This window comes from Canis aureus, chromosome 25 (assembly GCF_053574225.1).
Source record: "Canis aureus isolate CA01 chromosome 25, VMU_Caureus_v.1.0, whole genome shotgun sequence".
Lineage (NCBI taxonomy): Eukaryota > Metazoa > Chordata > Mammalia > Carnivora > Canidae > Canis > Canis aureus.
This window is the reverse complement of record NC_135635.1, coordinates 22,199,381-22,214,880: the sequence shown is the minus strand read 5'-3', so window position 1 is coordinate 22,214,880 and position 15,500 is coordinate 22,199,381. Positions and strand designations below refer to the sequence as shown.

Genomic DNA, 15,500 nt, shown 5'->3' with positions numbered 1-15,500 from the left:
GGCCCAGGGCGCAATCCTGGAGACCCGGGATCGAGTCCCACGTCGGGCTCCCGGTGCATGGAGCCTGCTTCTCTCTCTGCCTATGCCTATGTCCCTCTGCCTGCCTCTCTCTCTCTCTCTCTCTCTCTCTCTCTGTGACTATCATAAATAAATAAAAATTTTAAATAGTTTAAATGGTGACTAACATAATTGCTATGGGACAATATTTTATTTTTAGAAAATATTTCAAGAACTGTATCATCACTCAGAAATTTTGGAATTTATTTTATACCTCAGATTAAAGAGCTACAACTTTAATGCCCCCATAGAAGATAAATGGAATGTTATTTTGAAATGCCATTTTAAAAAGACCTTTCAGAGATGCATTGTAAATAACTAGATTCCTTAAAACTTATCAATTTATAAATATTATGTGAGGATTATATTGGCTCCATATAGCTTTTGGAGGGTTTGGATTTTCTCTGGAATGTTAGCGATAAATGCATAAAGAATTGTGCATTATGTCAAGTTGTAAGTAAAAAGGCAATGTAACCTCATATTCCCCCATTAGAAGTCAGCTCTGTCAGAGACTAACTGGGCCACTTTGGACAAGTTACCAAATCTGTTTAAGCCTTGGCTTTCTCATCTGTAAAACAGGGAAGATCTTAATCAAATGAGATAACATACAAACAGCATTTAACACAATGTCTGGCAGGTCTCAAGCATTTGATAAACGATAGCTGCTATTATTAATTTCATTAATCACCAGAGATACTGGGATGCACAATGGAAACAATATTCTTAAAGCCATCTCATGCTGCTTTCTCTTCATAAAATTCCCTCCCCAAATTATGACAGCTGACCAACCAGACTTCCAGATGCATCCCAAATGTCATTTTTTTCAAGAATCCTTCTCCTCAATTTATGTGAACATTCACACTTTTACATGCACAAGTACTTATCATTTGTCTAAAGTAAAATGCCAAAATACACAAAGGTATTTAGAGTTCTTTGTGTTCTTACCTCTTTAGGGGCAGGGGTTCTGTTTTACTTATGTTAACATTCCCCATGATCTAAATTCCCAATGTCAAGTAGGAAAGAAAAGGGAGGAACATGGGCAAGTAAAATTCCAAGCAGCATATGACGTATGCAGAGAAAGTAGTGTAAACAAAGCGGCTCATGTTCAGAAGAGGGAGGGGTAGTGACTTGTGGTTGGTGTGATAACATAATTTATCTGGAGAAGTAGCTTTTAAGTGGACAAAAAAGCCTCAAGAGGATTTCAAAGGAGAAAAAAGGAGTGAAGGCAATTTCATGACGAAAGAAGTGAACCAGGAAGAATATGTCAGTTTGATTGGAGCAAGGTGAGTGTGTGACTGGTGGGAGAGAACTCCAGGAAGGAAGCAGTATGATGGGGAGAACCACAAAGGGCGTGCAAAGGAGGTTGGATTTATTTTGGGGTCTGTTGCCAAAAGCTGGGAGAGGAAGAAGTGACACAGAGAAGAAATATCACTGCCCTCATCGCAACCTTTTAATTCTGAATTCATCAACACTCAGATAACTTCATTTGATATCTCTAAAATATCTATTCCATATCTGTCTCTTCAAGATAGCCAACTATGCCATGTTACTAAGTCCTTAAAGTATGTAAAGCTAGCAGCAAACTACAGCTCTTGTCTTTGCCATAGAAAGTAAGTGTCTGCCCTTCTGGTTAAGAGCATGGGTTTGGGAGGCAAAGTCTTAGTTCTGCCAGTTAATAAGGACTGATCTCAGAAAATTACTCAACCACCCTAAGTCATAGTCTCTTCATTTCTGAAATTAGATAGTCATCTTATTAACTCATGGGGTGCTGTGGAGTTTATTTATTTTTTTTAACTTTTTTTTTATTAAAGCTTTTATTTATTCATTCATGAGAGACACAGAGATAGAGAGAGAGGCAGAGACACAGGCAGAGGGAGAAGCAGGCATCATACAGAGATCCTGACGTGGGACTCGATCCAGCGTCTCCAGGGACTCGATCCAGGGTCTCCAGGATCACGCCCTGGGCTTGCAGGCGGCGCCAAACCGCTGCGCCACCGGGGCTGCCCTATGGAGTTTAAATGCCACATATGTAAGAGACCACGGAAACTGCTTATGTGACACTATGACTCTTCATTGCTCCATCCCATCTCCCTAGTTCATTAAATCTGTCATTTTATTTGACCTCCAACTATTAATACTGTTTTTCCATTCTCCCATGTGTTCAACAATCTGATTGGGGTCTTTCTCTATTATCAAGGACATTTCAAGAAAGGTTGATCCATTCAAAGGACTTAAGCCTGAAAAGAGAATAGAAAAGGAACTATTTATGGAAGTATGGATGGGTTAGGAAAGCAAAGATGGTGGAGCACCACTGAATGGGAAATCATGATCAGCTCTAGGTTTATTTATTTTTTAAAAGATTTTATTTATTCATTCATAGAGACACACACACAGAGAGAGAGAGAGAGAGAGAGAGAGGCAGAGACACAGGCAGAGGGAGAAGCAGGCTCCCCACAAGAAGCCGGATGAGGGACTTGATCCAGGACCCCAGGATTACGCCCTGGGCTGCAGGCGGCGCTAAACCACTGCACCACCGGGGCTGCCCAGGTTTACGTTTAAAATGCAAGAGGGACATAGGTGTCACTGGGGTCAGGTGATAGCTAGAATTGTGGTCTGATAGGAAAGCAGCCACCCTAGAACAGCAGTAAGGCGGGTAAGGAGCATAATCCAGCCTCTTTCTCCTCCTTCCTTCCAATCTTTTGCAAGTGACTCTCATTGGCTGAACCCAGTTGGAAGCAAAATAATAACAGAGCCAGGTAATGGAAGCAGTCAATAGAGGTCAGTTTTCTGGGAGCAAAAGCAGGGCAGAGATGGTAGAATGTTGTTAGAGCTAGGACAAAATGTGCTATTGGATTTTGGATAAGTGGCAGAAGTGTAGGAAGGAACTGAGACATCTCAAGGGAAAAGTCCCATTACCCTCATGACAGATGAAGGAAATAAAACTTAGAGGGGTAGTGAATTGCCGAATTTTCCACTTAGAGAAAGGAAAAAGAGCAGAGATTCAGATCTTTATATGGTACACCTATGCTGTTTCCCACTACGCGGTGTGGCTCTGCTCAGACTGATGGCTGAAATTATCTTGTTCTCACCTAAGCAATTTCTGCTCCAGGATAAACCAAGGGTAGGAAATCATATCTTGTTTTTTGCCCCTCCTTTAGCTCTCTACTGGTTTGGTCTAAATCCATTCATTGTGGTTTTCCAACTATCTTTCAGAGTTTCTTAAAGATTAATTTTGAAAGTTGACAAAATCCAAACTAGATTCTCTTCTTTTTAGGGAGAGGTTAGGTTATAAATAAAATATGAAGGCATCTGAAAGAGAGAAATTGAGAGAGAGAGAGAGAGAGAGAGGGAAGGAAAGAAGAGAGGGAGGGAGGAAGAAGAGAGGAGGGGAGGAAGTGGAAGGGAACAGAAAAAGGGAGAGGTAAGGATAGAAGCTTTGTAAAAAAAAAAGTTTGAGGAGAATTATATGTAATAGCTAAAAACTGAAGACTAACCAAATGTCTATCAACAACAGAAGAATGGAAAAACAAATTATGGAATATCCATGTAGTGGACTATTAAACAGGAAGGGAACTAAGACTACAAGCAACAAAAGGAATGAAACTCCTAGATCTAGTATTTTTTTAAAGATTTTAAAAATTTATTTATTAATGAGAGACACACAGAGACAGAGGCAGAGACACACACAGGCAGAGGGAGAAGCAGGTTCCATGCAGGGAGTCCCATGTGGGACTCAATCCTGGGACTCCGGGACCACGCCCTGAGCCAAAGGCACCTCAACCGCTCAACCGCTGAGCCATCCAGGCATCCCCTAGATAGTATTAGGAGGAAGAAGCCAGATTCCATTCATATTTCAAAAGCAGATGAAATAACCTATGGTGTTGGAAAATAGGACAGTGGTTATTTAGGGTCTGGGAAATGACTGGAAAAGGGTTTCTGTGTTGTTAATAATTTTCTGATATTTGTCTATTTGTTTTTGTTTGTTCCATCTGAGTGGTGGTTGTACAGATGTGTTCATTTTGTGAAAATTTGTTCAGCTGCCTGTCCTTTATGATTTATGCCCCTTTTTATATGCACAGACACACGAGTTCAGATAACTAGTTGCATTAGTCAGTTTGCTACCTTAAAAAATCTATTTCCCCATATTTCTGTGGCTTACTATACAATTATCTCTTTGTGGTAGACAGAATTCTAAGAAGGTCTGAATGGTCTCTATCCCTTGGTGTTACTCATGTGATTATGTTATGTTACATGGCAAAGGGATTTTGTAAATGTAATTAAATCTATTAATTAGCTGGTTTTAAGATAGGGAGATTATCTGGGTGAACCTAACCTAATCACATGCACCCTTTGAAAGCAGACAGTTATCTCCAGCTGCTGGTCAGAGATTTGCAAGGAAGGAGATTCAATGTGCCAATGCTGGCTTGAATATGGAAAAGCCACACTGAAAAGATCTGAGAATAGCCCCCCAAGAACTGAGAGCAACCCCTAGGCAACAGCCAACAAGAACATGGGTCTTTAGTCCTACAATTACAAGAAAATAAATTCTGCCAATGACCAGTGAGCTCAGAAGAGAATCTGAATCCCAAATGAGAACCGCAGCTGATGCTCTGAGACCAGCCCCGTGAGTCCCTAAGCAGGTGATCCCATAGGGTCATGCCCAGCTATCTAACATACAGGAACTGTGAAGTAAATAAATTGGTAATTTTAAGCTGTTAAGTTTGTGGTAATTTATAATGTAGCAATAGAAAATGAATGCACACTTGTTCACATTTTGTCAGCTTTCTGTTGGTAGCTACTGTCTGCACAGCTTTGCTACATGTGTCTTCACATTCTGGGACCCATATTGAAGAAGCTTCCCTATTTGGGATATTCATAGGACAGAGGGAAAAAAGCAAGTGAATTGACAAAATACCATGATGGCTCTTAAAGGATGTAGTGTTCATCACATCTGTTTATATTCCAGTGGCCAAACCGGTCACACAGCCTTGTGCAAAGGGGCAGGATGTATAATCTCATAGAAGAGGGCAGATTGAGTAATTCTAAAACGTAATACAATCCACCACCATAAAACATTAGAACTCATGTCTAATAGGACAGAGCAAAGTCTTTGGGGTCAGAAAGACTTGAGTATGAATTTTGGTACCATCACATTACTGGCTATGTGACTACAGAGAAACTAGGAAATTTTTTTGAGCCTTAAATGGTAAATACATGCCTTATAAAATTGGTAGGGATCCCTGGGTGGCACAGCTGCTTAGTGCCTGCCTTTGGCCCAGGGCCTGATCCTGGAGACCCAGGATCGAATCCCACGTCAGGCTCCCGGTGCATGGAGCCTGCTTCTCCTTCTGCCTATGTCTCTGCCTCTCTCTCTCTCTCTCTCTCTCTCTCTCTGACTATCATAAATAATAAATAAAAATTAAAAAAAAAGAAAAAGAAAATTGGTGTAAATGTTAAATATACCAGTATAATGTCTGATAAATATTTAATATATGTTGATAAATATTAGCCTCAGTCTCTTGTCTCAAGGATTAACCAAATGTAATTCTCCAAAGGAAAAAGTCAGGGAATGGAAGCCACATCTAAACATACTTCCTTTTTTTCATTTTCCTAATAAACTAATGTAGAGTCCTAATTGCATAATTCCTTTATATACTATCTCTTTGAACATTGTAGTAATAAATCACTGACAGAAAAGAAATATAATATTACTCTTCTGAATGGGATTGTTAAATATAATCAATATCAGAGGTGGGATTATCCTATAATTACATTTTTAAATTGATGATTCACTTTAACATCTATTTCTGGTGTATGAAAGGGTTGTCATAAAACCGTAGCTGTTGCAGCTGAAAAACTAGCCAAGTCAAACAGTAAATAATACTTTGTCCTCAGACTGTTTAGATTTTATTTTTAACTGCCCTGATGGTTTTAAACACTATTTTAGGTTTTCAGTTCACAAATACTTGTCATTTTTAAAGTAACTATTATTAGTTGTTATTGTTTAAGTCTCAATCCACTATTTAGGGTTTTAATTTTTTCTTATTACACAAAAAATAATCATCTCTCTCTCTCTCTCTCTCTTTCTCATACACACACACAAAGTGAAGTTAATGCACTTCTTTCCTCAGAGAAAGGAAAAAGCCAAGTCACTCCAAAAAATAAAAAAAATAAAAAACAACTAACTTACGAGCTGAAGATAACTGTAGTCAACATTTTGGGGTGTATTCTTCCAATTTTTTCCCTAGATATTAGATAGATAATAGATAGATAGATAGATAGATAGATAGATAGATAGAATGTGTTTGAATTTCTGTATATTTACATTTATTTATTTCACAAAAATGGGGTGATATATTCTATTTTATGACCTACTTTTTTCATGTATGCATATACATATATACCACTGTTTTAATGGTTTCAGTTAAATTTTGACAATTTTCTATTATCCAGCCTCATAAACAGAGCTTTCACTAGGCTATACATATAAACTAGAAGAAGCCAAGGTGTAGGGCTTGTTGACTAGAGCGCCAGCTGGATTTTGGCCCTATTCACCCCGACTCACCCCTTTGATCAGATCCCATATATGGCAGCTCTGCTCTTAAATTTCCAAATATACCAGAAATGTTAAAGAACAATAAGCATAGAATCTCTCTATTAGAATGGATGAGCCTTTATTGAAGTCTTGAGCCATTTTGTATTATCAAGAGTTGCCAGATGGTAGATAAAAGTACTGTCATTTCCATGATTTGTCTTTATTGACTCATTAAATTCTCTGTGAAATCAAAATTAATTAAAGTGCCATAGATTTTACAGTTCATAGATGCACATAGTACCCTGTCTCCAGTGTTATCACAAACATGCCCCTCGTTAAGGTACTCAGGTGTTGTCTTTTTTTGTCCACAACAAAAATTAAAAGAGGTAACTGTGTGTCCTGAGTCTTTTTTTGCTTCAGACCAAGAAAATGATTGCTCATAGAGTCCCCAAAAGAATGGCCAATAATGACTATTGAAAGCCTTAATGAAGCCACTGTTATAGAAATATGACTGCCTTTTTTTTTAAAGATTTATTTATTTATTTATGATAGACAGAGAGAGAGAGGCAGAGACACAGAGGAGGGAGAAGCAGGCTCCATGCCGGGAGCCCGATGCGGGACTCGATCCCGGGACTCCAGGATAGTGCCCTTGGCCAAAGGCAGGCGCTAAACAGCTGAGCCACCCAGGGATTCCTATGACTGCCTTTATGGGTGAAATAATCACATATCTATCTATCTATCTATCTATCTATCTATCTATCTATCTATCTATCATCTATCTATCATCTATCATCTATTATCTATCTATCTATCTATCTATCTATCTATCTATCTATCTATCTATCATCTACCTATCTATTTCAAACATATAAGGAATTCAGTGGAAGTTTCCATCTGCTTCTGTTAAGAACTCCCTTTGGAGACACTACAAGGCCAATTACCTAGGAGTTGTTGGACAGTGACCTCTAACCTGGGCCCCTGGGCCCAGGCTTCTGTTGTCTCCTCCTGTGCTCCAACTGTCATTCTTCTGATGAATGTTCTATTGCTGGTCTCTTTAGAGAGGAGCTGTTAAAGGAAAGGGAAGATTATTTGCGAGTGGGTAGGAAAATGTTCCAACAAAAGAATGAAATGAAGTAATTAGCTTCCTTCTATATATAAGCATCAGCACTGCTGCCAAATCTTCAGACTGTAGTGAGTGAAGAAATAATGACATTGCTGATGCAAGGCAGAGTCCCCTTCAGTCACTGACCAATCATGGGTAAAGCCACCCTCCTCTTTACCCCATGGGAGGATGAACGTTGGAGGTGCCTGAAAATTTATCCTAGGATACTTCTCATCTTACTAAAACATATAAAAATGGGAACCACTGCCCGAAAGGGAGGACTATGTAAGATAAAAAGCCCTGAGGGAACTAAAGTTTTTTAAGATGATATGCCCCTTTAAGAAGTGAAGGATCTGTGGGATGGTATTAACTGATTGTTCATTTTTACTGTATATTAAAGGTCTTGCTATGGCCTAGAATAAAGCTCAAGAGAAACAATAGTATCACCCTATTCTGGTGAGCCTAAGGTCCAACAGGAATCTCAAAGCTATGAGGAAAGGCTTCTTAAGCTTGACCTGTGCTGTATTATTTTAGAAAATGAAGGAAGATCATGGGTTGTCTATTTCTCATAAACAATTTGACATTGTGGATTATTGGAAAATATGAACGGAAGAATGGACAATTGGAAAGATTATAGCAGAAGGATAAAAAGAAGAATATCTGGGCTTGACCTTAGTCAGTTACAAGTTAGCTGTTAGCTTTGTCTAAGAGATGGAATGCTATGGCTACTATATGGAATGAGGTTTCTTCACTTTCATCTGGAGGAGAGAGTTGAAGAAAGGAAACTGGCGGGTTTGCGGAGGGCCTGGAAGTGCTTTGTGGAAAAGGATGCCACCAAGTATGGAAAATAATAGTTTACTTCAAGGAGTACCATAAGAACTAACCAAAGAGTTTTTAAAGAATAGAGGTAGTTGGATGTGGATGGTAAGAGTTAAGAAGAGTGAGAAGAAAAAAGAAAAAGCAGAAAAGGTAAGAAGTTTACACTTTGAAGTTTATCTTAAACTCCCTGGCCTCTTACCTTCCTACTTCTCTATCTCACGTCTAACCTTCCAAATAACACTGCCCCTAGGAAGCGTCTATTCCTAGCCTGAATGAAATGTCTTCATCTGGGTCCTTAGACTCACAGTGTCCATTTCTCATCACAAAGGTCTGCAATGACCCAAATTTGCTTATCTGTCTATCCAGTAGTCCCTGAGCCTCATAAGTTCAGTACCACATACCCATTTTGCTGCCTACTGTGGTCTTAGAACCTAGAGCAATGCCTAGTGCATACTGAGTGTTCAAAAGTATGTTGAATGAATGAATTGCAGGGGGAGGGAGCAGGAGTCATAGGAGAGAGAATAGCCTGATGAGAGAGGAGCAGATTCATGGGATAGACAAGGTCCATAGGTAGAGAATTGATGCAGTTTGGGAATTTAAAGAAGCACCACAGAGTGTGAGAGAGTGGCAAAGACGGGACTTGAAGGGCAACTGGGATTGATCACTAAGAGCCCTCAAACCATGTGAAAGAGATTAGAATTAATGCTGAGGGTAGTGTGGATACATTGACAGGAAAGTTGGGAAGTAATGTGATTAAATTTGTCTGTTTAGAAAGAGGAAGCTTGCTGCAGCCTGGAAAACTCATTGGAGAGGAGCCAGCATGGAGGCAAGGAGCTCATTTAGAAGACAGTTGCAGATATCTATGGGAGATATCATCCTGGGTTGAGCCATGCAGTACAGAAGGGATAGAAAAAGTGGATGGATTTATGAACTAGTTCAAAAGCAAAGTTGATAGAGTTTTGATATTGATTGGAGAATAAGGAATAAAAAAGAAGTTAAAATCGATAGCTATATTTTAACATTGATAGTTTGAGCAAATAGATACTGAATGGCACCATTCACTAAGATAAGCAAATAAGAGAGTATTTTTGTGCTTTTGTAAAATAGCGTTGGGCAAGGTAAAGTCAAAATGCCTCTGCAATATTGAAGAGGACACATCTGGAGGCAGTTTAATATGCACATCTCGAGAGCTCAGGTGAATAACAGAGCTGGAGACACAAAAGTGGTGATCATGGGCAGAGGTGGTAACTAAAGCCAGGGAAATTGGGTTGCCTGCATGGCTCAGTGGTTGAGCATCTGTCTTCTGCTCAGGGCACGATCCTAGGGTAAGGTTCCATCCCAGGAGTCTCACATCAGGCTCCCCATGGGGAGCCTGCTTCTCCCTTCTGCTTATGTCTCTGCCTCTCTCTGTGTGTCTCTCATCAATAGATAAATATCTTTAAAAACCTTAAAAAAATAAAGCCAGAGAAGTTGATGAGATTGCTCAGAGAAGTACGTAGAGGGAGAAGACATGAAGATTTGGAACTCTGAAGAATGAACACTTTTTTTTTTTAAGGGCAGAAAAAGAACCCTAAAAAGAGTAGCACAACAAAGCAGTCAGAGATAGAGAGGTATCACAGAAGCAGAAAGAATTCATTTCAAGTAGAATGAGTGGTCTAAATATCAAAGTCTATAAGAGGTTGGGTTAACAACTGAGACAATGTCAATTAAATTTAACACCAATGCAGTAATTCATTACTTTTATATAAGAATAGCTACAATAAAAGTTTTGGAATAGAAGCCAGATTACACTGGGTTGAAAAGTGAATGGGAGATAACAGTGTGACTACAATGAGTATGAGCAAATATTTCAAGAAGTTTGACTATAAAGGGGCAAGTATTTCCGTAGTTTTCAAAGCCCTTAATGATCCAGTCACTATGGGAAGAGATAATTGGCAATTTGTTGTGGCCCAAGAAAGAACAAAAAACAAAATAGACCCCCAAGAGCTATGGATAAAACCTCAGAGGGGGTGGTTTCAGAAGGCAGAAAAAAGTGAGTTTGCTAGGAAAGTTCCATTTTAAACTCTGATATGATGGATGGTATTTTGCTGAGTTGAAAATACACAAAAGCAATTAGAGAAAGGAATGGAATTGACTGTGACTGAGGTGCTCTGGCTGAGATGAACATTTTAGGAGTTCTATGCAGTAGTGGCATCTATGACAGTCCACAGGTATAAGACTTCCAGGGGAAAAATGTGAATGAGAGAAACAGACAACCAAGGACAGTAATGTCACAGTAGTCCACTGATATTTGTCACCTAGGAAATAGGTACTCTCCCTGATTGGACAACTGGATAAGGACAGTCAAAATATCACTTTTATCCAGACTTTTAAAACTTTACTAAATTATCATGAGAATAGACACATTTAAACTTTTGATTATTAAAGACAAGTTTATGCCTCCATCCACAGCCTATATGTTGCACAATACTCTTGACTTTACAACTTGAAATTCATTCAGTAAAATTTATTCAGATACCTTTAGCATTTTCTATATTACATAATTTCTATAAACAATATATTTCCCACTATAGACTACTATTTATAAGTATGTAATAAAATTGTGAGAGATACAAATATAGAGTTCAGGCTCTCTCTGAATGGATACTGAATGGTGTCATGCGTTTGGGCAATAGCCAGAATGTAGGTGACTGACAAGAGTGCTATATTAAGAGGTGGAACCTGAAAAGGTGAGTGGAAGTCAGATCATTACATGTCTTCAATGTTCTGCTAAGTACTTTTAGCTTCATTCTGCAGGCAAGAGAAAATCACTGAATTGTTGTGGGAAGAGGAGAGAGAGGCTTAGATCTGAGTTTTAGAAGGAATTCTGCTAATTACTTGCCTCTTAAAACGTTTTTGTCGGCTGAATGGAGAAATTAGACTAAAGATGGGGGTTAGGTCGAAGGAAAGGTACTTTTACTGTTTGGAAGATAATGAGAGATAAGGTGGAAGGTCTCTCATTCAGTAAAATCAGGGACCAAATTTGGTCAGTCATTTGCAAAACTTATCAAATCAGAGAACAACAACAAAACAAGATTTTTTTTTTTTTTCAAAACAAGATGTTTACCTTGGATATTTATATTCTAACTTAAGACACATATGAGTACATTTATCTTGCAATTATATACAAGAATGTTAAGATCCCTTCTTTGAGTATGGGTTTGCTAATTGGAGTTTTGTATTCTTTTTCTTGCATGAACCACACCCATGTTTCTGTTTCTTTAAATTGCAGCAAAAGGGCAATTGGAATGTAGAATCTTAAAGAAGTTTCCATGAGAGTTTTCCCCAATCATTTTTGGTTCACCTTCTCCATACTTATATGGATTATAAAATTTTCAGCCACTTATTCTCGTCTTGTCTTTCCAACAAATTCAGCTTAGTTTTCATAGAAAGAGCTCTCTTCCATACTCATATCTCCTTAGTTTAAACAGTATTTCATTAAATATTGTAACACAATAAAAAGTACAATTGAACTGTCTGGCTTAAGAACAAAATACAATTCTTTTTTGGTAAACATGCAACTAAATTGATGGAACCAGGAATATTCAACGTTCCAGGCAATCTCCTACTAGTTTCCAGTGATGAGTGTGTAAGAGACTTGAAGGGTGTTATTAATGATGTGATCTGACTAATTGGGGATTGGCTAGCAAAGCTTCTACTGTGATGATCTGAGCTGGGCTACAGCAGTGGAAATAGAGGAGAGCAAACAGAAAAGGCATCAAGACACTGGTTACCTTTGGAAATAAACAGGCTTGAGTTCATATACTGACTTTATCACTGATCTCTAAACATCCAAGTTTCTGTTTTCTTACATGTAAAATAAGAATGAGGCAGAACATAGTGAAAGATTGGGAAAATGCACCTAATGTACTTAGCATGTGCCTGATAGAAGTAAATAATTAATATGCTATTAAGTCAATAGAATTTGATGTTGAATTCAGAAAAGTAAAGAGTCAAAGATGACTCCTTATTGTCTTTCTTGGCTGAATAAAAGATAATAATACCACTAACTGAAATGAAAACACAAGAGGAGAAGTAGGTTTGGCAGATAAAATAATAGTGTTAGTTTTGGATGTATTGAGTTTCCTGGTGTGATATTCATATTGAGGTGATGAGAAGGCAGTTGGAAATGTTATTCTGACTTTCAGTGAGAGATCTTGGTTAGTGATCTCAACTCAAAGTCATCTACACAGAATGATACATGAAGCCATGAAATGGATAGGTTTGGGCATAAAGGGAATGAGGACACTGCAGGTTGGTTGGCTGGGGAAATACACAATCAGACATGAGGCAAAATCCAAGATACAAGAGGAACCAGCTGGGGTAGTTAGGCAATAGTGGCATGTTCAGGAGACATAGATATAGGTTTAGATAATTAGATGACTTCCATCTGTATCTTGCACATTATCTTGGCCCAGCCTCCCAAGCCTCAGACAACTTTTTCACTTCAGAAGCATCTTAAAGCTCTCACAATAGCACTGAAGAGTAGGTGGCTATGAAACATATTTCATAGTAGTTTTTGAAAGGGAAGCAAGACTGAGAGGAATTTTTTTTCTAATAGTTAGGGTTAGGGCTCAAGAGAAGACTTCAACACGTTTCCAGGTGAAGGGAAGAGAACAGTAGAAAGAGAATTTTTTTTAAATTAGAAATAAAAAATGGTTCACTCTGAATATGAGATTGTAGGTGATTTTTATATTCATTTTAGTTCCCTTCTGTATTTTACAAATTGTCTGCATTGGGAATATAAATAATGGACTTGGAAAAAAATATTTTCTCGTACACCAAATTGGGGTTAGTCTATGAAACAATGTTCCAGGAGCATCTGGTAGGCTCAGTCAGTGGGTTAAACATCTGCCTTCAGCTCAGGTCATGATCCCAGGGTCCTGGGATTGAGCCTCCACATCAGGCTTCCTGCTCAGCAGGGAGTCTGCGTCTCCCTCTCCCTCTGCCCCTCCCCTGCTCCTGCTTTCTCTCTCTCTCTCTCTCTCTCAAATAAATAAATAAATAAATAAATAAATAAATAAATAAAATATTTTTTAAAAATGTTCCAGAAAAAGTAGAATGAGGTGATAGAGACACTCCTCCCATTGAGAAAAGAAATAAAAGAGAATGACTTAAGATTCAGAGACATTTTGAAGTGGAGGTGAGAGAACTTGAGGGAAATCACATTGTTTGGCCTCTATATTTTTAAGTAAATTAAGAGGCAAGGTAGTTTGCTGAAACCAAGGAAGAAATATAGGCCTAGAAGACGGAAAGAAAATGTTTTTAAAATTCAATATGAGGAACAGAAAAGGATTTACCTTGAAATTGGTAAAAAAATCATTGCAAAGAGCTGGAGGCCCAGCTGAAGTTGGATAATATGTATGTATAGTGTAGCCAGTTACTGAGTTATCTCCTATGGCAACACTTACCCATCTATATAGCCCCTGCAGTTAGAATTCACCAGGCAGATGTCAGGGAGTCAGCAGGTGAGGAAATCTAAGGTAGCCCTCATGCCCACTCCCATGAAACCTGCTCTTTTCTTGTGTTCTCTGTCTCAGGCAATGATGCCACCAGCACTTCTTTTTTTTTTTTTTTTTTTTAATTTTATTTATTTATGATAGTCACAGAGAGAGAGAGAGAGAGAGGCAGAGACATAGGCAGAGGGAGAAGCAGGCTCCATGCACCGGGAGCCTGACGTGGGATTCGATCCCGGGTCTCCAGGATCGCGCCCTGGGCCAAAGGCAGGCGCCAAACCGCTGCGCCACCCAGGGATCCCGCCACCAGCACTTCTGTTGCTAATTACAGGAACCTTTGAATCATCCTAGGTCCCTCTTTCTTTCTCACAAACCCCACCTAAACAATCACTAAACTCTGCCTACTTCTTCTAACCCTTCTCCCACCTTTACTGTCACCATGCTCGTCCAGACTACTCTCATACTCTAGCCCTGACTATTGCCTTGGCCTCTTAACTGCTCCCTCATATCTGTTTCTGCCTCACTCAATTCCATTCTTTGCACTTTGTCTTTTATTTAAAAAAAAATCAAGTGTTGTTTCACTCTTTTAAGACCCTTAAAAGGCTTCACACTGCTTTTAGAATAAGGACCAAAATTCTCAACATGGCCCACCAGGCTCTTATGCTCCGGCCCCTGTGACATCTCCAGACTCACCTGGCATAGTCCCTCTCCTTGCTCTCTATTCCATGGCCGTATAAGCCTTCCCTCTGCTCAAAAATATGGAGATGAAAAGTGACCAATAGAGGCAGAGATGGAGGGTGTGGACAGACGCTATGGACTTCAGAGAAAAGGAAAATAATAAGATAAAACATAAATTAGACGGAGCATTGACCCAGAAGGGTTGAATAATTTAAACCAGCAAGAAAAGAGGTGAAATTTACATCTTGTCTAGCTTTCCCAGTGCTTAGGGGCTCATGAGGAAGCTCAGTTCTATTTTAAGGAATAAAAACTAAGATCCTTCACAGAACACCAGACCCTGTAGGACAACAGTTTCTGGGACACTTTCCCTGGATGCCCTACAGCATCTCACCCTCAGCAGCTCCCTCCTCAGTCTCTACTTCTGTGCATCTCCATAAGCCACACCTGTGCCAGAGCCAAGCTATCTATCCTGGCTCCTCTCATACCTGGTCCTACTGACATGGCCCCTCAGGCCTTCTGAGCCAGAGACTCAGCTTATTCTTCCCCCAGTCTCGTTCCCTTATCCAGTCTCTTCTCCCATCTACCCTCAGCTCAGATACTAGGTTAGTCTTTCTGGATCATCAACACCATCACAGTACTCTCAGGTTGAAAAAGAAAAAAAAAATAAGTAGTGGAATGTAGGGAAAAATGATGAGATTGTTTACTAAACTTGATACAAGGAGCAGGGAGGAAAAAAAGAATGGCCTGTGTTTCAAAGGATTATGATTCAAGTGGATTATCAGAGGAAGGCCAAATTTAAGTCATTTGTATCCTT

At 39.1% G+C, this 15,500-nt stretch overlaps 1 long non-coding RNA gene across 1 annotated transcript in view; it reads right to left on the bottom strand.

Moving 5' to 3' along the window:
• Window positions 1–238: 238 nt before the first annotated feature.
• Window positions 239–15,500, bottom strand: part of LOC144297081 (uncharacterized) — a 28,934-nt gene continuing 13,672 nt past the window's right edge. The window contains exons 2-3 of the long non-coding RNA XR_013364141.1: window positions 7,556–7,657; window positions 239–2,062 (exon numbers count right to left, since the gene is read on the bottom strand). This is a non-coding gene — a long non-coding RNA (uncharacterized LOC144297081). The remainder of the gene's footprint in view (window positions 2,063–7,555; window positions 7,658–15,500) is intronic.